The sequence below is a fragment of the Equus caballus genome, chromosome X (genome assembly GCF_041296265.1).
Source record: "Equus caballus isolate H_3958 breed thoroughbred chromosome X, TB-T2T, whole genome shotgun sequence".
Lineage (NCBI taxonomy): Eukaryota > Metazoa > Chordata > Mammalia > Perissodactyla > Equidae > Equus > Equus caballus.
Window position 1 is genome coordinate 32,156,758 of NC_091715.1, and position 25,643 is coordinate 32,182,400.

Consider the following 25,643-nt stretch of genomic DNA (forward strand, 5'->3'; position numbering starts at 1 on the left):
CGTGCTTATGTCTTCATCTACCTTAATTAGGAAAAGCAATTTGCTGCACATTTCTTAAAAAAAGCAAAAAAAAAAAAAAGCTGATCAAATTTGAGCTCCTGATAGATTGAAATACGGCGTATGTTGTGGTGGTGGCAGCAAGATGTGAATCCACTTCCCACATCGAAATTATGGCTTGGTCTAAAAACAGTCCAGCCTTATGACTTGCGTGTTTTCTAAGTAACTTGTGCAATTGCCCATAATTATGGAAATAGGGGCTGTCTCCTGAAAGCCAGCCCCTCCTCACTTTGTTTCGCAACCCAGAATAGAAAACTCCATTTTGAGTCTATCACTGGAGATGTTTCCGTCCCATCACATTTTCTGTGATTCTGTACCATTAACAATCTCAAGACCATTTTCGCACATCTCCTTTTGCCAAAATGGTTGGGGTGTCTGAGAAGCTACGGCTCTGTTGAATGTAGGTGTCTGCTTTTCTCATTTGTTTCTTTTAACTAGGCCAGACCCATTTTAACTCACATGGGTGCCTTTGAGTTGAGTCCTCCCGATATGCTGGTGGGGTGCCAATGGCACTGGAGCTGGCACTCAGATACCATGGGAGTGTCTGGAGGGCTGCAGGAACAAGTTGCTCAGGAGTCTTTGTGTTTGAGGAACTAAGGGGCCTCCTAAGAGGGCACAAGCCCTAAGAGAAAGATGAGTCAGGGAGGAAACAGCCAGGCCCAAGAGAGCTTTGGACTTTAGAGAGAGGTGTGATTATGACTACATGCCCCGTGGTCACTGGCCCTCTAAGCTGACCCCTGTGTGTCTCTAAACTCATGTCTGGGTTGTGGTGAGAGATGAGCTATCATTCTTGCTTCCCCCCGCATTCCATTTGCCACACAGCAGCCAGATAACTATTTTCAAATAATAAATCAGATCATGCCATTCCTCTGCTTAAAAATTTTCTATAGCTTTCCACTCCATGTAATAGTAAATAAAACTTCTCCTTTGAGAGCCTACAGGATCCTACCTGAGCGCCTCTGCCTGCTTCTCTCACCTCATCTTGGACTTCTCTCCCTTTTTCTCTATTTGTTTCAAATAAAGACTGGGCCTTCTTCTGCATCCTTAGTCAGGCCCATTCTCACCCTACTGCCTTTATATTTGCTGTTCCTTCTGTCCTGAATACTCTTCCTAGAAGGATCTCTTCTCATCCTCCAGGGGTCAATTTAAATATCACCTCCTGAAGTCATCCTTTTCTTAGCCCTCTGTCTAAAGTGGCTGCCCTTCTCATACCCCATAACCCTCTCACATCACCCTTTTTGTTTTATTTGCAGCCCTTCTCATAGGCTGATGTGCTCTTGTTTAGTTGCTAATTTATTGTTCGTCTCTTCTCTCTTGAGGACAGGGTCTGTCTTAGTGTGGCTTCCCTTTCAGAGGCAGAGCCTGAGACAGAGGTTTGGTGCAGGTACTTTACATTGGAAGATGGAGCTCCTCTAAGTACAGAAATAAAGGAGTTCAATGCAGGAATCAGAGCTTGCACAAATATTGGGGTATGTAGGGAGTGAAGGTCAAGAAGACCGAAGGTAGAACATCAGGAAAACAGTCACTGATGATGTCAGCCTGGAGCAAAGCACCAAAAGTGGTCCTTCTCAAAAGTTCTCTGGGAAATTGTGTCACATCTGGCTTCCATAACTTCCCAAGAATAAGAGCCTCTTCCAACTTCTTCCTTTCCGATCTCACCTAGGTTCCTCTCATTGGCAAATTCTAACCTGTACGCAGGCAGATAAAATGGGTTGAAGCCTGGGTGGAACTGTTCGCTGTAGCCATGGCTGGCATCAGCACTGAGGCTGAGTGGTTATGAGGTGCCTGACTCTGGGATGCTCCCTGTCTCATTTCTCTGTCCCAGACCCTGAAGCGGTGCTAGGTGCATCACTGGTGCTCAACAAGTGCTTCCTGAGTGGCTGATGCACAAAAGGGCTGTAAGTAAAAACTGACAGAGTTATGACACTCGCTTTGGGAACCCAGCAGCACACAAACCACATTGCTATGAGATCCCTCTAATAGAGGGGACCTCAAAAATCTGAGAGCCAGCTAGGCTCTGCCAGCACTTCAAGGTTCTAGGCTTTAATGGCAATGCTCAGTGGGAAGTCACAGAATGAGTATGGCTCCCATAGTCGTGATGAATAGACACAAGGATATCTGAACAAACCTGTTCAGGAGCACATGAGACACCCCCAGGGCCTCCTGGAACTACTATGTATAAGGGCAGGGGTGAGTGAAACCTTTGCTATTATTTGTGCTATAAGTCCATTAGTACCGCTGGCTTGACGGGGGAAGTAATAACAATATCTGCAAGAAAATGTGTCAAGAACAAAGCACCCGAAGATGGGGCACGTCACTTAAAAGTTCAGAGACTCCTGGAACAGGTTGGCTACCCATAGGATTCCATTAGCCAGTGAGAAGTCATACCGGCCAGGAGGAGGGAGGAACAGATGAGTTTGTTTTAACAGTGTCATTCCTGCATCTGTTGATAGTGTGGCCATAGAAGTCAGCATGAGTCCACAAGCCTAGGGCCTGAAAGAAATCAAGTGGTGGAGAGATGAATGAGAATTTAAATCAAACAAGCAAACCAAAGTGCGAGTGGTGTCCAGGGCAGTGCGTTGAAAAGCCCTGTACCTCTATGCAGTAAGTATGAGCCTGCTGAGGTCTGGGGATTATTTGATGAGATAGATGAGTGCTGTTCCGTGAATTCCATAATGGAAATAGTTGCTGTCCCAAAAGTTATTCAGGTAAGATTTTTATAAAGATTGATGTAGTGTACAGGTAGTTTAATTCTCAACCTTTATTTGAGTCCTCCTCAAGTTAAGATTAAGATTGGTCTTCACAACTTTGAATATGCTGTTTTAGGTTCACTCCTTCAACAAACATGTATTGAGATCTTACTGTGTGCCAACCAATGAGCTAAGCACTAAGGATGCAGCGGTGAACAAAACAGAACTAACGTTACACATTTATCCCAAAGAACTGAAAGCATACATCCACACAAAGACTGGCATGCAAATGTTCATTGCAGTTTTATTCGTAATAGACAAAAACTACCCATCAGGTGGAGAATGGATCAGCAAGCTGTGGTACATCTGTATGATGGAGTACTACTCAGCAATGAAAAGGAACCAACTATTGATACATGCAATCTCATGAATGAATCTCAAAAAGTATTAAGCTAAGTGAAAGAAGCCAGCCACAAAAGAATACATACTGTATGATTTCATTTATGGCACATCCTCCTAGAAAAGGCAATATTATAGGGACGGAAATCAGATCACTGGTTGCCAGTGGCTGTAGGGGATTGACTTCAAAGGGGCACAAAGTAACGTTTCAGGATATCTGAAATGCTTTATATCTTGATTTTGGTGGTGGCTGTATGATTGAATACATTTGTCAAATTCATTGAGTGCTACAATTGAAAAGGCTGAATATTACTGTATGTAAATTATACCTTAATAAACCTGACTTTAGCAAACAACAACTTATATAACAGGGAACAGATATTAGTGAATAAATATTTAAGATGGAGCAGACCCATTTGGTACCCCACAACATTTCCCATCAGGCCACCTCTGATTTCACCTGCTGCTCTAGGGGATAGTTCCCTGCAAACTCATACTCCTCACATGTCACAGCATCTCTCCTCAAGCATGCACTCCATGTTTTTTTACTCCTGCTCTGGAGTTTCTCTAACATCTCAGGACTGCTCAGCCCACGGGCAGTTCACCTGGCTGTGTGAGTGAGTTAACTCTCAGTGGTAAGCTCAATGCCTCAGGCCAAAAGTTCTGGGAGGAATTCTGTACACTTTTCAGGGGGTCCCAGTGGAACTGAGCCCAAGTGACCCAAGTCCGTGGTGGTGCAAGTGGCAACCTTGAGAAAGCATCCTTTCATTGACTTTTCCTCCTTCCGTCTCTCACTCTCCCCATTTCCTCACTCCTCTTTCATGGGCTTACCTCCCAAATAAACTACCTGTGCCAGAGCCCTTGTCTCAGGCTCTGCTTTCAGGGGACCCAAACTAAGACATAATAAAATGTCAAATGATACGAAGCAAAATAAAGCAAGTAGAGGGATGAAGAGATAAGAGTACTACTATAGGAAAGGTTAGGGAAGGTTTCTATCAAGTGGGGACCTCTGAGTAGAAACCTGAGCTCACCAAAGAAATGAGACATGTGGCTATTTAGGGGAAGAAAATTTGGGATTGAGGAAACAGTAAGTCTAAATATGGAACATTCTAGAAATGGCAAGGAGTTCACTGGAGCTGGAGCTCAGTGAGTTAAAGATGAGGGCCTAGAGGTAGTAGGGGAAGATCACGTAGGATATCGTAAGCCACAGAAAGGACCATGGATTTCATTCTGAATGAGCTAAGAGGCCACTGGAGGGTTTTGAGCAGAGGAATAAAATGATCTGACTTAAAAGGAAGACTCTGGCTGTTGTGCTGAGATGAGACTATAGGGGTCAACGGTGGAAGTAGGGAGAACAGCCAGGAGCCTATTGCAACTGTGCAGGTAAAAAAATGATGGTAGATGAAACCGTGGTGGTAGTGGCAATGTCTTCTGAGAAGCAGTTAGATTCCGGCCATATATTGCATGTATCACTGGAGGGATTTGCAGATGGATTTAATGTAGGTTGTAATAAAAGTGAGAAGATTCAGGGTTGACACCAAGATTTTTGTCCTGAACTATTTGAAGAATGGCGTCATTCACTGCCCTGGGGAAGACCTCAGGAGGAGCAGGTTTGGATGAGGGGAGTACAGATTCTGGTTTAAGACATGTTAAGTTTGAGGAGCCTAATCCATGTCCAAGTAGAGATGTTGAGGAAGCAATTGGATATACAAGCCTGGAGTTCAGGGAAGTTGTCAAGGTTAGAGATTGAAATTTGGGAGCACTAGCAAATAGATGATACTCAAGGTCCTGAGAATCAAGATGAGAGCACCTAGAGAGTAAGTGTAGACAGAGAAGAGAAGAGGTCCAAGCACTGAATGCTCGTCCTCCAACGTTTAGATGCCAGGAAAACGAGGAGTAAGCAGCAGAAGAGACTGAGAAGAAACATCAAGAAAGGTAGGAAGAGATCCAAGAGGGTATGGCATCTGCAAGGCCCAGAGAAGAAAATTCTAGAATTGATCTTGGGCTACTCATGGGGGTCATTGGTGACCCTGAGAAGAGCAGTTTCAGTGGGGTGGTAAGGATGAAAGCCTTGTTAGAGCGAGCTCAAAAAGAGAGAGGAGAAGGAAGTAGAGAGACCAAGTAGAAATAACTTTGAGTTCTGCTGTAGGGGGGAGTGTAAAATGGTGTGGTACCTGAAAGGGCATGCGTGATTAAACGAGGTTTTAGTTTTTGCTTAGAGTCCTGATATCAGAGGGAGTTTGCATGCTGATGGGGATGCTTTAGTAAGGTGGGCTAACTAATGATGTAGGAGGGGCAGGGAAGTCTTGAGTAGGCTGAAGCAGGGCGGACCTAGTGCACATACAGGTTACTTTAGCTTTAGACAGGAACGTGGACACTTCGTCTACTGCATCAGGACAGAAAATAGAGCATATGATCGCAGATGCAGAGGGGCTGGGAAATTTGGTGGGTAGTTATGAAGTTCTCTTCTGACTACTACTGTTTTCTCAGTGAAAAAGCAAGATCATCAGCTGAGAGTGAAGATAGAAAGGGGGGTACTGGATATTTGAGGAGACATGAGAAAGAGTGGACTAGTTCTTTTAGAGACTGAATGAGTAGACTGACTCGGGAAATGTTGTAGGACACTAGGCAGTATTACAGACCTACTTGAAATGTATGGTCATGAATTTAAAGTGAGACCAGTCATCATGGAGCTGCCTCAGCTCCTTGTGTGCGGGTGCCAAGGAAGTGGAGAGATGGATTTAAACAGCAGTGAGACGTGAAGGCAGGAAAGATCAGTGAGGGATTGAGGTGGCTGAAATGATGGGAAAGCGAGTGAACGCATGATGGGATCAAAGCCAGGTGAGGAGGGAAGCGAGGCTACAAAGGGTATGAAGGGGAATGAGAAGCTGATAGCATTAGTGGATAAGAAGTCCCAGCAAGACACAAGAATTGTTGGAGTTGGGCGAGTAGAGGGAGTGACGTGGGAAGGTAGGAGGTGGTGGTTAGCAGAAACCTTAAAATTGAGGTCATGCTGGGGACGCAGTCATTGGCAATGACCAGGCATAGGGTATGACCATAGGAGTGAATGGCTGAAATAGGGCAGAACCACGATCGTTGGAGGAGAAAAGGTCAAAGGTCTGAGAAGCTAGAGAGTGGGAAGGATCATGTATGTTGAATGTCAACATCACCAAGAATTAGGATAGTTGCAGTGGTGGAGAGAGGGGTGAGGCAGGTGCTTAAATAGTCAAGAAATGAGGAAAAGTGGGAGACTAGATGTGTAAGCGACAGCAACAAGGCGTTTTTCATACCCTACCTGTGCTGTTCATTGTTTTATATATTGTTTTTGTTCAACCTCTCCCCATCCCGCTCCCAACTTAGAATGCTGTGTGCTCATGGAAGGAAGGGCCCCTGTTGTTATCATTTTTGTAGCTAAGTTAGTCCTTAGCCTGCAGGCGTTGGTTGCTTGATTGACAGAAAGAGCAGGATCTTCTTTCCTCAGCCCTCTTCTAGAATTTCTAAAATGCCAGATGCCAGATGTATGTCCACATGTGCTTCAGCCCTGGTAGTAACATCACTTCTAAATATGGTACAACCAGGTCAACTCCCTGTTACCAGTTATACTCAGTGCTCAGTCAATGCAGGTGTCCAAATTGAGGAGACAGTTTCTTCAAATCTACAAAGGTATGGACCAAAGGCTAGACTTGAGTGAAACTGGGACGCGGTCAGCATTGTTTCTGATGCTTTTTCGTCTCACTACATGCAAATTGAAGCACCCAGTTCCCCACTCCTAGGATCCAGCCACTGCATCGCTTTGTTTAATTTCTGCTAAAGCAGTGCATGTCAAACTTAAGTTAATTATGATCACCTGGGGGAACTGCGAAACCTATTAATTTCTGGTCTTCACCCTGACTAATTAAACCAAAATCAGTGGAGTAAGGCTTCAGAACTAGCATTTTCAATGCTTCTCAGGTGCTTTTCATTGGCTCAAGCTTGAGAAGCCCTGCCCTAAAGTGGTGGTTGGCAAGACTGGACCTTTCCCTGGCGTTTTTAATTTTAACAGAGACCTCTTTAATGAGAGACCACTCTCAAGTCCAAAGGAGCAGATCTCTAATGGAATTTGGGGCACCTGTCAGGATCCTATTCCGAAGCAGAGGGCTAGTCTGCAGCTGTTAAATTTTTTTTTAAAGATTTTATTTTTTTCCTTTTTCTCCCTAAAGCCCCCCAGTACATAGTTGTATATTCTTCATTGTGGGTCCTTCCAGTTGTGGCATGTGGGACGCCGCCTCAGCGTGGTTTGATGAGCAGTGCCGTGTCCGTGCCCAGGATTCGAAACCAACGAAACACTGGGCCGCCTGCAGCGGAGTGCGTGAACTTAACCACTCAGCCACGGGGTAAGCCCCTGCAGCTGTTAAATTTTGCAAGTCAAGATCAAGTGGAGAAGGAGATGCTACCAGGTATAGTCAGCCTTTCCGGTCTAATGGTTCTCAACGTCATGTGGCCTGCAGAGGAGCAGCAGCAGGATCACCTGGGAACTCACGAGAATGCAGATTCTCAAGACTCACTCCAGACCTGCTGAATCAGAGAGTCTGGGGGTGGGGCCATCTGTGATTTTACGAACCAGGCAGGTGATTCTGAGGCCCGCTCACATTTGAAAAGCACTGTTCTTTCAGCCTGTGAGCCCACGCCATGGGGTGCCCCTTCCCATGTGGCTGAGCTCAGTGTAGGTGGACCTCATTCACTCTCTGGATCCGAGGGCTCCGTATGTCTGGGGCTCTGGGGTGTTTTGAGTGTGAGAGGTGCTTTGCTCTGACGCACTGTGCCAGGGTACATGGCAGCAGTGGTGTCTATGTGTTCTCTGACACCACTCTGATAGGTCGTGGGGCAAAGATGTTTGCATGGGGGATAGCTCTTCCTCTCCCCCACATACCCTAAACTCTCCTCAGTGGGTGGTCACCCCGTGTTTACTCTCAGAGCAGGTCTAGGCTATTACATTCTGATGTGTCTATAGAGCAAGCCATTCATTTTGACAAGGGGGGTTGCCTTCTGATGAACTTCATGAACATTTAGTTCTTGGTTTGGATTTCAATGCTAAAAGCCATAGGCTAATACCTCCCGGGTATTGCCTGGACTATCCTGCCACAGCTGTCCTTTCCTTAAAGAATGTCATTAATTTAAACGCTTAGGTAACACAGAAGTAGGAGTGTCCATCTTATGCAAAGTCACATACAAATGATTTGGAATTACTTCCCTCACTGCCTCCTTCATTAGTGCAGAAAATAAGGGTTCAGTTGAATTTTACAGGAATATACATTGGCTGTTGATTATTTTTAAACTTGTTCTATTATTTAAAAGTAATAGAGATTGCACAGTTTTATATGATCTGATTTTTATTCAGATTTGAAAGTCATTCACGTCAAATTAAAATTCCTTTGGGCCCTTTAAAATGCCTTAAATTAAAGTTTATAATTTAATAACGAAAGCGTACAGAGGGAATGCGAACTGACTTTCTGAATCTTCAGTGATATGGAAATTTCTAGAAGATTCACAGCCTTTCCAAATTAACGTTGCCTCTATTTAGCAGGCACAGTGGTGATGGCGGAGGATCCGGGAATGTAAGCCAAGATACCTGGGTTTCAGGCTAGGCTTTGCTGAAAGTGAGTTAGTGTAAAGAAAAGAGCTAAAATACTTGGTCGTTGTCCTTGAACGACTTAGAAAACCAGAGGGCAAACAGAGGGGAAAGAGGAAACAATAAGTGTAGAAAAGCCTGGTAGTATCAAGCAAGTCACAGTGAATACAAACTGGTGTACTAACACGAATGATGTCTAGCTCTAGGCGAAAGGTCTTCCTCTTTCCCCTTTCTCCTCCTCCCTCCTTTCCTTCCCTCCTCCATCTTTCCTCTCTTTACCCCTCTTCTTCTTCTTTCCTCCCTTCCTCACTCCTCCCCTCCCCCTCTCTTTTATCAAGCAACCCATATAACTGAGCAAGAGTTCATTAAACATTTCTTGGTCCCAGAGGTATGGGAAGTACCATCCATCCTTAGACCAGAGCTAGAGGGATGCCTGTCCTGGGTCCTGGGGATTTAGACCCTTTCTACTGAAAGTGTGGTCCATGGACTAGCAGCATCAGCATCACCCGGGAGCTTGCTGGAAATAGAGACTCTTGAGAGCCAGAATCTGCATTTTAATAAGCTCCCCAGGTGATTCGGGTGCACACTAAAGTTTGAGAAGTACTGTTTTAGAGGCCCTCTCCTCTGGCCACACCCCTCAGCGCCAAGCATGATTCTGAAAGGCCAAGGGGATATGTCCACTCAGAACTTGCCCTCCTTCTAGAACACTCTCTGGGTTCTTGGACCTCTAAATTCCCTGCCCAAAAGTCCTTAGCCTGCTTCCAGGGCCTACACTGGGCTGACTACACAGCCAGGACATGTTCCTCTAGGCCTGAGGGGTAGCCAGATGTGGCTGTTCGGAGGACAGAAGCAGGGAGGTCTGTGAAAGAAGCTTGGCGAACTGGCTGAAATATCACGTCCGTGTGTCCATGGCAACTCAGTACAGGATGGATGTGAGGGTGGGAAAAAGAAGAGTGGCTGAGTGCCAGCTCTCTCTGCTCCTCCAAATTCCAGCATGGAGCTCCATGAGCCCCCAAATTCTAAATTCACACCTAGCCTTCCAAGTTGTTAGGACAGTTAATTCGTCAAGATAGGAGGAAAGAAGCTTTTTATTTTAAACATTTGTTAGCTTGATATATAACTCTCAAACACTCAGACGTATGGTATGGGGCCTCCATTGGTACTCTTGGCTCAGTCCTGCAGATGTTAGGGGTGAGCTGCTGGTGTTGGGGTGAGGGGACATCTGAGGGTTTCCAGCACAGCCTGCCCTCCTTGTCTTCTGGAGACACGAAGCTAGAACGGTGCGTCTGCGTAGCTCTCTCTGTAAATCTACTCTCCCTTGTGTACTTGGTGACTCGCGCTAAGACTGGAGGCCTTCTGTTTAGGGGATCTCCTTACAGGAGCTATTTGTCCATCCTTTAATCAAGGCTTCCTCTGGCCTCTCTTCAATTTCTCTCTTTTTAAAAAAATAAATACAACTTTTTTTGGCGTTGGGTATCCTGACATTTGTTCATTACAGTTCTTTAGAAAACAAACCAAAAAATCTGAACAAAGTAATGAAAAATAGGCCAAAGGCCCTGTTTACATACAGCAGAGACAGCACACACACACACACACACACACACACCCCTGGGAGACAGTTAAAGGGTTAACAAGCTTTGAAGAGTGCGGGGTGGGGCCAGGTTCCACATTTCAGCAATTTTAAGACACCCCCTTCACAAAGTAAGGACGCCTCGCATAGCCAGTGCGGTAGCAAGAGTGTGATCGGCAGCTTTATTTTTCTTTTCGGGATGTCTCAGAAAATAATCCTGCATCAGGCAACTGACAGTGTCTTAGATTCAATGAGATTTGCTTTTTTTGGGTTCAAGCGCATAATAGAAGTAGCAATTTCTCATAATCACCCACCCAACACAAGGTGTAGAGCATAAGTCCACCAGCTTAGCACCCAGCATCCTGGGCCTTATCCTTGAAATTCTTATTTGCTAAGGGTGAGGCCCAGGGATCTGAATTTTTAGCAAACACCCTGGTGATTCCAATGCTCATGGTTGGCAGGCCACTCTTGGAGAAAGCTTGGTATGGAAAGAAGGTGGGCTCACAGTCCCTACACGGCCTAGTTCTGTTTATAGCCCGGATCACGCCTGTCAATTGGCAGTACAGACGCTGGTGACTCGCAAATGGCTTGGAGCTCATGAAATCCCCTGCATTCAACTTAACAAATGTTTATTAGGCATCAGCTCTGCATGGTGCAATGTAATGGGCACTGGGAAGTCACTAAAGTATAAGACATGGCTCCAACCATGAGGAGTTTGGACTCTTTTTCTGTCTGTTTACATAAAGTCAGGACTGTCATTAATATAACATAGGAATATCTATTTTGTTTTGTGGGTGGAGTCCTATGCTGGAGAGAAAATAGGCACGAGACAATATAAATGAATGATGCAATATCTATTAGTTAAGCACAGTGTATTGAATGCATCTACAGTTACAAAACAAAACATTCTGACAATCCCAGTTGCAATGACGATAAATCTGTCTTAATCAAAATGCATCAGTTCAAAGCCTAGTGAAAAAATTTAAGCCGCTAAAAATGAACTTTTGGGCTCATGTGAAAGAACTTTTAAAAGACTTGCAAGGAGCTGTCCATTACTAAGATGAGGTCTATCTGGCTACAATTATGTGATAATGGGAAAAATATCCATTTAGGCTGTATTATCTGAATAAAGGAGGAAATCTTTTTCATTTCTTTCTAGCCTGGAATTACCCAACTTGATTATCTGCATTGTGCCCCAAATTCAGGGTAATCATTTGCCCTTGGCTTTCTTTGATCTAGCTTGGGTGTGGAATTAGAGATGTAAGCAGTATTCTTCTTCTGAAATTTCGTGCATAGCTTCTAAGATCCAGCACGCTGGCTGACATCCCTGGACAGAGCATATAAACCCACCTGGACACTGTTGTCAAGGTTTCGCTCACATAGTTCACTCTGGAAGCTATGAGCCTCTGTGGAAGAGTTTGTTAATTAAATGCCTTTTAGTCATAAGCTTTAATGAGACTGCTTTTTAAGATATATTTGGGGAATTAATGGAAAATCTATTTTCTTTTCACACCCTCCTCTACCACATGCACACACGCGCACGCGCGCACACACACACACATACACACACACACCCCGTCCTGACTTCTATCTCAGCGAAAACAAAGCTGTGTTTGTGATTTATTATCAAGCTGCAGCTAATGATTAAAAACCCTCCCAGGCTGAAGTCTGGGGAGGAGGGGTTCTGCCCGTGTTCACTAGGAGGGGGAAGATAGATTTTTCATGTACAGATATGAGGAAGATCTTCTACCCTTGTCTGAGAACAACCCAACCCCCCCAGTTCTGCATCCTCTACACCCCCTCTCTCTGCTTTTCTCACCTCTAGTCAACACTCAGACTGAAGTGGCCCTAAGCTGAAATTCTGGGCCCCTAAAGCAGATTTCAGAAAGAGATACCATCTTGCTTTTGGGATTATGAAGGAAAACACACTCCACAACTCCCCCAGACAAAGCTCCTCTCTGGGCAATGCACGTGGCTCATTGCACCAAGCAAATTCTCTGGGATTTCAAGTGTGGGGCCCTAAGGCAGTCCCAAGCCCGGTTTTCCTCTGATCTTTCCTTCCTAGGAGATCACCGTTGTACCAAAACTCTCCAGCCTGGAAGTCCTTTCTCAGGCCGCCTGGCTTGGTGTGTGAGCTCCCTGCACACAACCTGTGACTGACTCAGGGAGGTAGTGGGGCTGGTCTTCACTTTGCACCACAAACAGCCTTTTCCAGTTCACACTCACCCATAAGGCAGCCAAAAGGGTGGTTTAGGAAGCAGAGAAAAGGTGAGAAAGCAGCAGGGTGAGCCAGCTGTCCTACCTCTCCTCTTTTTCCTGCCCCTGATGACTTGCATTTTCTCCCAGGCAGCTGCCGTTCTGGTCTACCAGCCACCCTTAAGAATAGAAGTGCATAGCTTTGGGCAAGGCAGCTTCTCTGCATGGCAGAGGTGAGGGGAAACGAAAACGACGCTGGGACTAAGCGCTGCCTCACTAAGAAGTAACTCAACCATGTGGTGTCTAAGTGGGGGAGGGGCGTGAGTTGGAGGTGGGAGAGGGTCCAATCTAAAGTCAACAAAAAATCTAATTTTTCTTCCCTCAACTTTATACTCACGCTTGTTTTCCCAGGCTCTGTATTATCTGTATACACACACACACACACACACACACACACACACTTTCCCAGTGGAAGAATTCCCTCCACAATACCCCTTGTTGATTGCCATTCATTCCCTGCTTAAATGCTTCTAATGATGGAGATCTCATTCTCTTGTGAGGTTGCCCATTATAGTCCACTAAACAGATATCCCGGATACCCACTTGTAAGGAATAGGTTTAATGTCATGAGCTCAGCCAACCCAGTCCCCCTGAGGACCACAGGCTTGGACCAAAAAAGCTTTGGCCTGTAAGATGAAATGGTGAGCCCACTTGTTCTCCAGGTTCACCACTCTCCGGCCTCTGATAGCTGTTAATTCGCAGGGAGCCTGATGCCATGGCCTTCGTGTGTTTAATGTAAACAACTCTATTGTGCTTCACACCATGTTTGCTTACAACCAGCTTTGCTTCTTGTCTTGGCTGAAAGTCATGTTCTCCTGGGATTTCTTTGGGCCCAGCTTGCCTAGGTGGAAAGTCTTTAAGTAACTCCGAATAAAGAGGTACCTTTTCAAATGAAGGCAGGTGGAAGCTGGAGTCAAACAAAAGGCATTTGAGTTGGATTTCCCCAGAGAGACTTAGAGACTGTAATACCCATTTGCCATGTTTTATGTTTAATTTTCCTCAGGCATTTGTTTTGCCCCATTCTCCTCTAGGCTATCTGAGCGATTTTTCACTAATTGTTCTGAGGACATTTTTGTTGGCAAGAATTTATTAGCTAGGACTCTTTCCAAGTATCAAAAACTCCCAACTTGAACTGTCTTAAGGGAAAATTAGAGAAAGTGCTGATTTATATAACAGAGAAGTTCAGGATAGAGGCTGACTTCAGGTACAGCTTGATTCAGAGGCTCCAGTGCCAGTGCTGAGACCTATTTCTCTCCATCTGGAGGCTCTGCCTCATTTTCCTCCATCTGTTGGCTTGATTCTCAGACTTCACAAGGTGCTAGGGCACTGGCAGTGGCTTCTCATTACTTTTTCAGTTCCAAATCTTGCTAGTCCAATCAAAGGGAAGCTTGAGACTTCGACACAAACCGACCAGGAAGTGGCCCCCTCTCTCTTTCTCTTTTCTGCACCCTGGTGTGAGAGGCGGAGCCCCACCTGGACCAGTGGGACTTAGGCTCAAGGGAAGGACCTATGCCCAAGCAAAAAGCTGGGGTGTTGCTGGAAGAGGAAGATAAGAGATACCGGGAGGCAAACTGAACATGTCTGTAACGTGGACAGCTATCACTTTTCTTCTTGGATGCTTCCACCCCCTCAGTGGGACTCGTACATACACACACGGGAAACAGCCAGCGCTGGCAGCTGCAGCTGCAAACACAAGAGGGATAAGTCAGGAGCTTTCTTGGAATAGAACACCAAAAAGAGTTTTGAAATCAATGCCAATACAAGGAGGGTGATAGAGGGAATTCCACTCTGGGTGGTGGGAGATGAGGAGAATGGAGAGAATCAGAGGACACAGTGTGAAAGGGGTGTAGCCACAGTATCCCCCAAGACTATATAATGATAATAATAATAGCAATCCTTTGCAATAATGTATGTTGAGTGTAATGCCAGATGCTATCTAGGTACCTTGCATGTGTTAACTCAATTAATCTACATGACAACCCTATAAAGTCAATACAATTATCATTGTCATCGTCATCGTCATCGTCATGCCCCTTTTACAGATGAGGAAATCAAAGCCCAGAGAAGTCAAGCAACTTGTCCAAGATTGCAGAGCTGGTAAGTGGCAGAATTAGGGTTTAAACTCTCATAGCTCTTAACCCCCACATTATAGTGTCCCCAGTGAATAGACAGACATGGTAATACTCTGGTGGCTCTGGGGACAGGAATATGGCTGAGGGAGTGGGCTGAGTCGTTCTCTAGAGCTGGCAGCCTAGAGGATCTAGAACGAGAAAGGGAAACCTCATTTCTTCACAACAGAGGTGAAAGGGGCTAATTATGCCCCACACAACACAAGAAAGTATCAAGTTTGCTGGATAATAGGTGAGGTGGCACAGAGTGCGGGGAGTGGACTGACTGGGTTTTCTGCCAGGCTAACCATTAACTTGCAGTGTGACTGTGGACAAGTCACTTAGTCTCTCTGTGCCTCAGTTTCCTCTTCTGCCCAATAAACAGGACTGTGCCTTGCCTCCCTTCTTGTATCATTATGGAGATTAGACAAGATAATGTGAGACGAAACACTTTGTATAGAGAACTCCCGATCATAATTATGCTTTCTGTAGGCACTTAAAAGCTTATTTTCAATAATTTATGGCATTGTCATTGAGATACTTTTATTAAAGAAAAGCCTATTTTTCTAAAGAGTATTATACAGTATCTTCTAGAAATAACTTACATTTTAAAAATTACATGTTAAACGTAGATAATTTAGAAAACAAAAATGAATATACAAAGAAGAGAACAATAAAATTGCCCAGAAAACCCTACTCAACATTTTGGTTAATATTTTTTTCAGTTGGTTTTCTATGCCTGTCAATGCTTTTAAAAGCGAATAATTTTCAATTTAATATTTTTATCTTACATACATACACTGTCCTTACTCCTTTGCAACCCACTTTTTTCCATTTAATTTATTATGAATATATTTCCTTGCTGTTAACCTTGTACAACAGATTTCCAAATTTTTTGACATGATCCATAGTAAAGAATATAGTTAACATTGCTACTAGTAAACACACACACACATGTGTATTTGTACATTTAATGGCCCAATCCTTGCCCTTAGTGTATATGGTGTTCTCTGATATTTTCTCTTCCACATTATAATGAAATAGCACATAATAGAATATAGTATTTCATGATTCACTAGTTGATTACATGCCCTACATATAGACCACAATTTGTAGTTTGAAAAACACTAAGCCACAATATCAGTTTTATGGGATAGATGGCAGCCCGTTTGTAGAGATACCATAATTATTTAACAGATCTCCAATTGTCGGCCTTTTCTATTGTTTCTACTATTTTGCCATTCAGTCTTTTGTTCACTAAATTGTTCAAGAAATACGTATTGAGTGTCTACTCTGTGCAGGCATTTTTCTGGGTGCTGGGGAACACAGCGGTGAGCTAGACAGATGAGGTCGCCATGTTATTGCACTTACATTCTCCGGGGGCCGGGGAGACAGGCAATGCACCTATCTACAGACCAGGATAATGTGAATAGACAGTAATAGGGTGGAAGTTATCTTAGGCGATGGGCTGGAAAGGCCTCTCTGAGGGGTGGCATTCAAGCTGGTATTCCAGTAACAAGATATTGTTGACCTACTTCTTGAGAAGATCAGGCATAAGAGTATCTAGGCTGGGAGGACAGCCAGCAGAAAGGTCCTAAGGTGGTCAAGAGCTTGGCACGTCTGAGGATCAGAAAGATGGCTAGTGTGACCCCAGCACAGTGAGTGAGGCGGGAGAGGGAGGATCATAAGAGACAAGGTTAAGAAGGTTGGCAGGGGTCAGATCATCCAGGACCTTCTATTACAAACATGCTCTATCTTGGCTTACATCCACAGGTGTGTCTTGAGGGGAAAAATCAAGAAGCATCTTGAACAGCAGCAGCTGTAAGCAGGGAATAATGGGCGGCAGGCAGACTGAGAAGCCAACATGTTTTTCTGAATGGAGGCTTCTGGGCTAAAGAAGATCCCAGTTCTGTTGGAGGAGCATGGCCCTGGCCCAGCACCTTGTTCTGTTCCAAGCAGATCGTTCAAAGGGGATTTTAAGCTCCCAGAAAATGGGGTCTTTGTCTAATTCACTGCCACGTCCTCAGCACCTAGCGCAATCCTTGACCCATAGCACGTGTTCACTAACTGTTTGTGAAGCAAATGAATAAACGGACATCTCCCCAGGCCTGCAGGCAAAGGACAGAGGGAATTTGTGACAAATCGTTACCTCACATTCACGTTTTCTCAAATGTGACCCCCTATACTCATGCTACCAGAGGAGAAAGTCCTTCCGTGTAGTTAAGGGAAAGGATTTCTTTAGCTCCTCTCTGGTGAAGTCACAAATAATCTCTCAGAAGGCATTATTTATTTTACTTTGTCTTTTTTTGTTTTAATAAATGAAATGGCATGACGGCTCACCAGCTGCTTTTTGCAATGAAAAAAGATAACACATTGCGATTGCCAGAAACAGATGTTGAAGAGGCCTAGAAATCTGATTTTTCCACATCAGGGACCCTGTTGTGTATTGAAATAAATTGACGGGTTTACTGGAAGCTAGATTGTTGGTTTCTTTGAGGTTGCTCGCTCATTGCATTAGAGAAGGGGTCCGGGGAACGCCATAGAAACGGATGGGCCCCGGAGGAGCCCTTGCCTGCCACGGGCTCCTGCTACTTCGGGCTGACTGGCTCCATGTAACACAGCATTCCCCTGCCTGCTCACTCATTGCCATCGTTGACCCATGCCCGGTGTAAACATGGATGGGGTGGACAGAGACAGTCTATTCTGGTTAATGAATGCCTCTCTTGACTGTTTTCCAATTTCTGAGTAAATGGCCTGGACTCGGTTCTTTGGAACACAAAAACCATTCCAAAAATCAGTGCTGGGCAGAATATGATGAAACAATAGATCAGTTTTGCCTGTTTTTGAACTTCCTATAAATGGAATCTTGTATTATACGCTCTTTCGTGTCTGGCTTCTTTTCTTCAACATCCTATTTGTGAAAGTCATCCATATTTTTATATATAGTTATAATTCAGTTATTCTTGTGGTCATATTGTCATCCACTGTGTGCACACGCCACAGTTTATTTTTCCTTTCTTCTTTAGATGGGCATTTGGGCAGTTTGCAGTTTTTTACTGTTACAGCCAATGAGGCTTGAACACGTCTTTTGGTGACCCTACACACCCATTTCTGTCGGGTATATTTGTAGGAGTGGAACCGCTGATTTGCATATATCCCACTTTAGTAGATGCCACCAGTTCTCTTAAATGGTCTCACCAGTTTACACTCCCATCAGCAGTGCGGGAGAGATCTGGCCTCTATCATTTTGCTGTTGCATCAGCCCTCCCTACCCTTCTACCGTGGGTATCATTCAGCTGCCACCACTGTGACCATCTGAACGTGTGCTTTGACAAGATTTCACTTGAAAACGGCTGTAATCTGGAGCTGCCTTTCCTACTCTCTCTTAAGTAGTATACTTTCTGCAGTTACAGCAGTGCAGACCACTCAGCATCTGCTCAGGTATGAAATTAATCTTCACATAAAGCTGGCTGGGATTGGAGGCGGTGCAACTAGAGGAAACCATTCTGTTTATTGAGATTTGTTTTTCAGGATTATGGTTTCAAAATGTCCCTGATTCCCTGGATAGTAATGCTTACAGAAGGAAAGAGTGAGAGCTAAACTTGCATTCTGAAAAGGGACATAAGCAGGTGTTAAAGAGAGTTATGAGAACAGTATGAATTGTAATTGCGGTTGGACTGTGTGGGTTCAAATCCTGGTTCCATCACTTACTGTGTGGCATTGGACAAATTATGTAACATCTCTGTGCCTCATTGCCTCAACTGCCAAGTGAAGATATTAGGAACATCTACCTCATAGGGGTAGATTTGTGAGGGCAAAACGAAGTAATACATGTGAAGCGCTTAGATCTCCTGGCACGTGATAAGTGCCACGTGAGTGTTAGCTGTATTAGTGTCTGTCTTTAGTCTTGAACCCTAGAAGCAGTGCCTGAGATGAAGATTCTGGTTCAAGTTCAATTGAGGGAGTATCCTCAGGAGAGGGAGAGGGCGGGAAGCAGGACAAGGCAGGGGAAGGAGCTAAGCAACGATGTGGTCCAGCTGGAGTCCGGCCTTAGCCTAACGCTAATCCTATGGTGGTTCTTGGAGTATAAATGGCACCAGAGTTGTCCCACCTTGAAGCAAGAGGGTTAGCATTTTATATCCCCATTTCATTCAGCCATTGGCTGTGGGCTGCTGGAGACAGGGCGCTCGTGGAGTGGGCACTCTGCTCCAGTTAGCTGAGGCCAAGCCTCCAGAGAAGGGGGCAGCTGTGAGCTCCGAGCAGCCAACAGCTCACAGCAGCTGCCAAAAGGGGGATCTGAGCAGGAGCACCAATACTGTCTATCGTTCCTAACCAGGCTTTTATCTGTAGCCAAGTCATAAGAGCCACAAAACCAGTGATAAAGAAAGTCTTTTAGAGGTAAGGCAGGTAGCTTCCTGGACATTCTTTGTCAGGAACAAGATGTCCATGTGCACCCATGAGCTCTAGAAGTCTGTGCCTGCATGAGGGATGAGCGTGTATCACACTCCCAGCCTAGCAGTTGCCTCAGTACAGGCTTAAAGAAATAAAGCTCACCTTGTAATCCTGTCCCTTCCACGCAGTCAGCCCCACCCTTAGCCCTGCTTCTTGGGACCCTTATCTTTCTAGACCATGACTTTTTAAATTTTTTTTTTTTGCTGAGGAAGATTTGCCCTGAGCTGACATCTGTGCCTATCTTCCTCCATTTTGTATTTGGGATGCCACCACAGCATGGCTGATGAGTGGTGTAGGTCCACACCCAGGATCCGAACCCATGAAACCTGGGCTCCCAAAGTGCAGCACGCCAGAATTAGCCACTATGCCACTGGGCCGGCCCCCTCCAGACCACCACTTTTAATATAAGTTTTTCTCTGTCTTCTGCCCATCTCTATGTCTGTGGGAGAAACGAAAAGAAATGTAGAGAAGGAATCATCTATTTGAGGCTCACTGGACCTGTGGTGCTTCATAGTGAAATGTTACTGTATCAACAGCTCATGACTTAATCAGCATGTAGATAGTCTGCCCCTCTCTGTGGGAGATGGAAGCAGGTGAGCTCTGCCAGATGTGTGTTTGGTTTCTAGGAGATGGATCTGCCAACTGTGGCTCTCTCAGTAGCCAGATTTCCACTCACACAGGACAAGGCAACATTAAAACATGATGAGTCACCGTGTGGACAAATAGGCAGCCAGTTACTTTCCTGACTTTGCACCCAGGGAATGCAGACGGAGCCTGTGAAGACCCTGAGGCTGATGGGGATGGGGATTTAAAGGACATGAGGGAGCCAGTCTCACACTAATATGTTTTTCTTAATTTCAATCAAGCAAACTGGGAGGGGTGCACCTCAGCCTGCATGGGAGGTAAAATCTAAGAAAGGAAAACAGGAAGTACAGTAGCACCAAGCTGAAATCTGCAACAGATACCGTTTGCAAGCATTGGTTTGTTAGACAGTGAGTAGTTTGTTTATTCATTCATCCATTCGTTCATTCATTCATCCATTCAACTGGTATTCAGCAGGCATCCTCCATGTGCCAGTTTTGGTGCTCCGTGATGGACCTATGGAGGAAATCAGCCACAAAACAGATAACTCTCATTGTCATAAGCGCTAAAAGGTCAAACCCAGCAAAAATGGTGAGCCTTTGCACATTGCTCACTACTACCAGGAGCAGAGTCGGGAAGTTTTCCTAGCATAGGACTGCTGTTTCTGACACATATGAAGCCCATGGGCCAAACAGAAGGCAAAGCTGAAAAAACATTCGATTTTGCTTTCCAATGCTTTGGATGCAATGAACGACTGCAAGAATGCCTACTAGTTCGTTTGCACATTCATTTGACAAACATCTGAACACCTCCAGGACGCACCAACTGGACTCATTTCCGATTCTTCGAGAGCTTTTTCATAATCTGTGTAGGGGCATCATTCCTCTCTTCTATTCTTTCTGGGCTGCTCTGCTCAGATATACCAGCGGACCAGCTGGGTAGGCGAGAAGTTAAAAGGAAAGCCTGATGGAAAAATGAAGTGATTCCATCAAGAAAAATTGCTAATTGTGGTTCCTAAACATTCTCCCCAAGGAAGTTTGAAAGCAGGTAGTGAATCTTCATGTGCTAAGCAGGAGGTTTTGTTTATGTCTTTACCCCTGAGGAACAACAGAAGAGCTGGCCCATGTTCCGTGTGATTGAGGGTCACTACATGACTCAGCGGTCAAAATGAAACCCGTGCGACCTGACTCCTGCGGCCTGTGCTTCACCATCGCCTGTAACTTCCTCATTTCTTTTTGTGGCTGGTGAATATCAGAGGAAGCTAGTGCAGCCATCGGCTCTGCATTAGAGTTAAATGGAGGCAGCATAGGGCAGATGCACAGTGGGGTATACTGGCATAGCAGCAGCAAGAGCAGCAGTAGCAATAGTAGTAGTAATAGCAATAGTAATAGCAATAGTAGTAATAATAGTAGGAGTAGGAGTGGTAACCACTTAGTATGTGTCCAGCACTATATTTAGCACTTGTCTGGATTATCTCATTTAATTCTCTCAACAGTCCCAGGGTGTTGGTTCTGGCATTCTTCTCCAATAAAGGTCAACTAATTTGCCAGGGTCACAACAGTTTAAGTGGCAGACCCAGAACTGGAATCAAGTTCGATCTAACTGCAGAATCCATTCTCTTAATGATTTTGCTCGATTGTCTCTCGAGCAAGTGAGCTTTGGCATAAAAGAAAAATAAAACTGCCAGTTAAAGCTCTATGACTATGGAAAGGCTGTTTAAACAACTTGTCCTTCGATTTTCTTCTCTAAAAAATGCATGCAGCTCAGAGGGTTGTGAGGATTATGTGGATTAATCAAAGTCTCTGGCACATAGTAGGCACTCAATAAATGAGAGTGCCCTTCTCTCTGTGAAAGCTACTTGGATTCCTTTGCAACGTGGAAACCAAGGAAGCATTAGGTCAAATTAAAGCTTTTGGAGGTCTGAAACTAACACTGCTTGAGTTTTCCCAGCTCGGGAAGGAGGCCAGCAAATATCCCAGCCTTCAGCCAGTGCCGCTCCTGAGGAAGCCCTGACCCCTGACGGGAAATGGTGGCGGGGGACTACTTCTGTTAAATGGAGTAATCGATGTGAAAACACGTGCTAGTATATCGCCATCTGAAGATTTAGTCTGTAACCATGTGATACCGTAGTTACTTGGAGAGAAGAGAGCTAAAAAGCTAAAGCCGTAGACCATGGAAAATTTTCATTTCTGATAAAAGAGCTCTTGGCAGTTTGAGAGACTTCTTCCTTGATGGATGGTTGAAGCTTCCAGAAAGCTAGCCCAGTGACTTCTCATCTGCTGTGTTATGATTGGGCGCTGAGTCACACTCCCGCCCCCACGCCCGGTCCCCTATGGCACTCCCTAACTGGCCTTCCTGTCAGCTTTCCAAACCAGGGAACAGTCATATTCCCACAAACCTGCAGAGAGCTTCCTGTAAGAGAGGCCCTTTGATGAGTGCTTGGTCAAGGTGGGGTTTACGTCAAGGCTCTGCCTCAGGCTAGGTGAAACTCCCATCAGGCTTGCCAACCGTATTTAGTCTTTTCACTTTTGGCTTTGTAGAGTTTCTTTATTGTATTTGAATGCTCCTCTACTTGTCTTTATTATTTCCTTCCCTTCTTCTGTCTTTGTGTTTAATTTGCTGTATTTTCTCTCACTTCTTGAGATCAATACTGAGATTCCTGACTTTTAGTTTTAATTTCTAATTTATGAATTTGAGGCTATAAATTTCCCTGTAAGCATTGCTTTAGCTGCATTTCCCAAGTTTTGCTGTGCTATAATTTCATTGTCACTCACTTCAAAGTACTTTCTAATTTTTACTGTGATTTCTTCTTTCACCTAAGCATTATTTAGAAAGATAACATTTAATTTCCAAATATTTGATAATTTTCTAGTTATACATGTGTTTTAATTGGTTTCCAGCTTAATTCAACTGTGGTCAGAGAACATGTTATGATTTCAGTTGTTTGAAATTTGTTTTAATGTGTTTTATGGCCTAGCATATATTTAATTTGATAAATATTTCACGCATACTTAAAATATGTGTGTGTGAATTCTGTCATTTGTCTAGTTCAAATCTTACATGTTACTTCTGATTTTCTTTGCATTTTTTCTCTCTCAGTTGTAGAGGGAAATAACTAACAAGACAGAAATTATAACAATGATCCAAGTCACAGAGTGAAGCACACATACCAACACTTTTAGGAAAATCCCTGCATGCCAGAAAGATGTGTATCTGGGAAAGTTTGGTCCAAAGGTCTCACATTTTCAAAAATAAGGGAGTTGCATTAAAATTGCCCACCATGACTGTGGATTTGTTTGTTTCCTCTTTATTTCAGTCAATTTTTGTTTTACTTTTTGAGGCGATGTTACTATATATATGTGAGATTGGTTTATTCTCCTAGCAAACTGATGCTTTTTTATCAAATGTCCTTCCTTCTTTACCTCTTATAATGCTTCTTGCCTTAAAGTCTACTTTGTTTGCTGTTATTATATCTACACCAGCTTTCTTTTGGTTAATGTTTGCATGGTATAACTTTTCCTATCCTTTTATTTTTAACCTTGCTGTATCTTTATATAGAAAGAAAAGGCATTGTGTTAAATGCCTCGAATAGTGTCGGGCCCACTTCAATGTGTCTCCTTTCTCTCTGAGATCTTGGCCCCTCAAGTTCTGGCCTCCTGGGTAGCCTTGAACTCCAAGTTTTGTCTCCCCACACTGTGAGACTTCCAAAAGCTCCATTTGACTTCCCAGTGTCTTATTGTCACTCTATACTTGGCTTCTTAGACTCTTGGCCCCAGGTTTCTTATGAATCAGCAGACATCTCGAGCTGGCAACTGGGGACAGACTGCTGGATTCTCCTCAATGCACTTCCCTTCTCTCTGGGATCCTGGCTAGTATAGACTGAATGTTTGTGTCTACCTCCTCCCAAATACGTATGTTGAAATTCTAACCCCCAATGTGATGGGATTCAGAGATCAGGTCTTTGGTGATTAGGTCCTGAGGTGGACCCCCCATGCATGGGATTAGCGCCCATATAAAAGAGGCCCCAGAGAACTTTCTTGCCCCTTCCACCATGTGAGGACACAGTGAGAAGATGGCCATCCATAACCAAGAAGTGGGCCCTCGCCAGACACCAAATTTGCCAGTGCCTTGACTCTTGGACTTCCCAGCCTCCAGAGCTATGGGAAATAAATATTTGTTGTTTAATCCACTCACCACTGCTTTTGTTAGCAGCCTGAGAAGACTAAGATACTGGCCTTTCAAGTGCTTGCTGCTTTGGAAGCTTTTCTGAGGCTTCAATGGTGTTCCTTGTATTTTTGACCCACTCTTCTAGCCATTCTCTGTGAAAAGGTTAGTCTGAAAAAAAACTACTCCAATCTCATCAGAACTGGATGCCTAGGTGAACATTTTGGATGGTCATTTCATCTGGGTAAACCTTAGTTTCCTCATTAGTAAAATGGCGGCATATTATGAGATACCCCATGGGGTTGGTTTGAAGGTTAGATATATGTTAAATGTATTTGGTAAGCCTAAACATGATTGGAACACAACTTGCTATTATTAAATCTTAACATGATGGAGGTAACTGATGAAAAATGGTGGTAAGTATCCAGATGGGGCAGTTTGTTTATGTGGCCAGGTCTACCTGGCGGTGTGAACAGAAGTTACTTCTGCTGGTTGTTATGATTGTTGAATTTATCATTTTTCAGTGTAACAACTTACCTCCTTGTGGTGGTTGGGTGTCCCAGAACACTATTCCAAGCACTTTATCTGAGGGCTCACTTTTGAAAACCCAAGGCCACCAGCAAGGCTTTTGGACCACCCTTTCCCAAGTACACATCTTTTTGGCAAGGAGGAATTTATTTTAAAAAATTCAAAGGAATGGAAAATACATGTGTATGTTCTTTATTCTAAGACCTGGGCTATTGTGATAACTTCTGCCCTGTTAGTCATAATCTTAGAGTTTATCCCTGACTTCTGCCCTGAGCAAGTCTTGCTCAGCTCAGGTGGTATAAGAAAGTTGCACAACTTGCTGGTCTCTTCTGAGTAAATACTTGCACCAGCTTCAATTCTTTCTCTTACTGTCCTGATGGTTTTACATTTACCCACAAGTTGTGGACCTCGCTGGCTTTTTCTCCCTGTGCAAGGTCGGTACCACCCTTGCAACACAAAGATGCATTCGTCCATCACTTGAGTGTTCTTTTTGAGACCACTTTACCTCTTCCTTGTCAAGTGGTGGATGATAAGAACTGCTTCTAGTGCTTTCTGCCTGGCATTTGAAATATCACCTTTTTACACCCATTATCATGTCCACTATTCTAGGAGTCACAGAATCATGATGCCTTTTTATCTATAGCAAACCCACTGTGACCTCTGCCATTAAGGTTTGCACAATGCAGTCACCGGTCAGGCCTCAAACGCGCTTGACCTACAAATGTTAGCTCAGAGGAATATCAATGTGATTCAGGATCACTCATTTAAATCTGAGCTCCAACCAGCCTTTTGAATTGGCTAACAATCTCCTTGCTTGCACTGATGTAGAACACTAGACACTATAGGGGTGAGTTAGAGGGGGAAAGTTCTAGATGCTAAAGCCAAGGTTCTCATTTAGGAGATGTGAGGGTAGGGAAAAAAGTTCCCAAATGCACATTCCAGCCTATACTTTAGGCCTACTGAATCAGAACCCAGAGCTGAGGCAACTCTTTTCCCCTCCTTCCCCTTTCCCTATCCAAAGCAAAGCTATGGTGCCAAAGCACAGAGCGGGAAGGGCACTGGCATCTATGGGTGGTGAGCTCGGCACCATTTTGATTATTCCAACATTCAACAGATAGTCAGGAATGAAATTATTGAGCGATAAAAGTCTAGGTACAGGAAAGTTGGTTCAGCTATGCTATTTATTCACTCGGCATCTGGAAGTAATCAACTTAATCTCTTAAACTACA

General features: G+C 44.3%; 1 long non-coding RNA gene across 2 annotated transcripts in view; it reads left to right on the top strand.

Annotated features, from left to right (window-relative positions):
• LOC138921741 (uncharacterized) overlaps window positions 1–17,561 on the top strand; it is a 59,637-nt gene extending 42,076 nt beyond the window's left edge. The window contains exons 2-4 of one of the 2 annotated variants that reach the window (XR_011434590.1): window positions 7,346–7,582; window positions 14,623–14,677; window positions 16,462–17,561. This is a non-coding gene — a long non-coding RNA (uncharacterized lncRNA). The remainder of the gene's footprint in view (window positions 1–7,345; window positions 7,583–14,622; window positions 14,678–16,461) is intronic. The other variant, XR_011434591.1, reaches the window with a different exon arrangement.
• The last annotated feature ends 8,082 nt before the right edge of the window (window positions 17,562–25,643 follow it).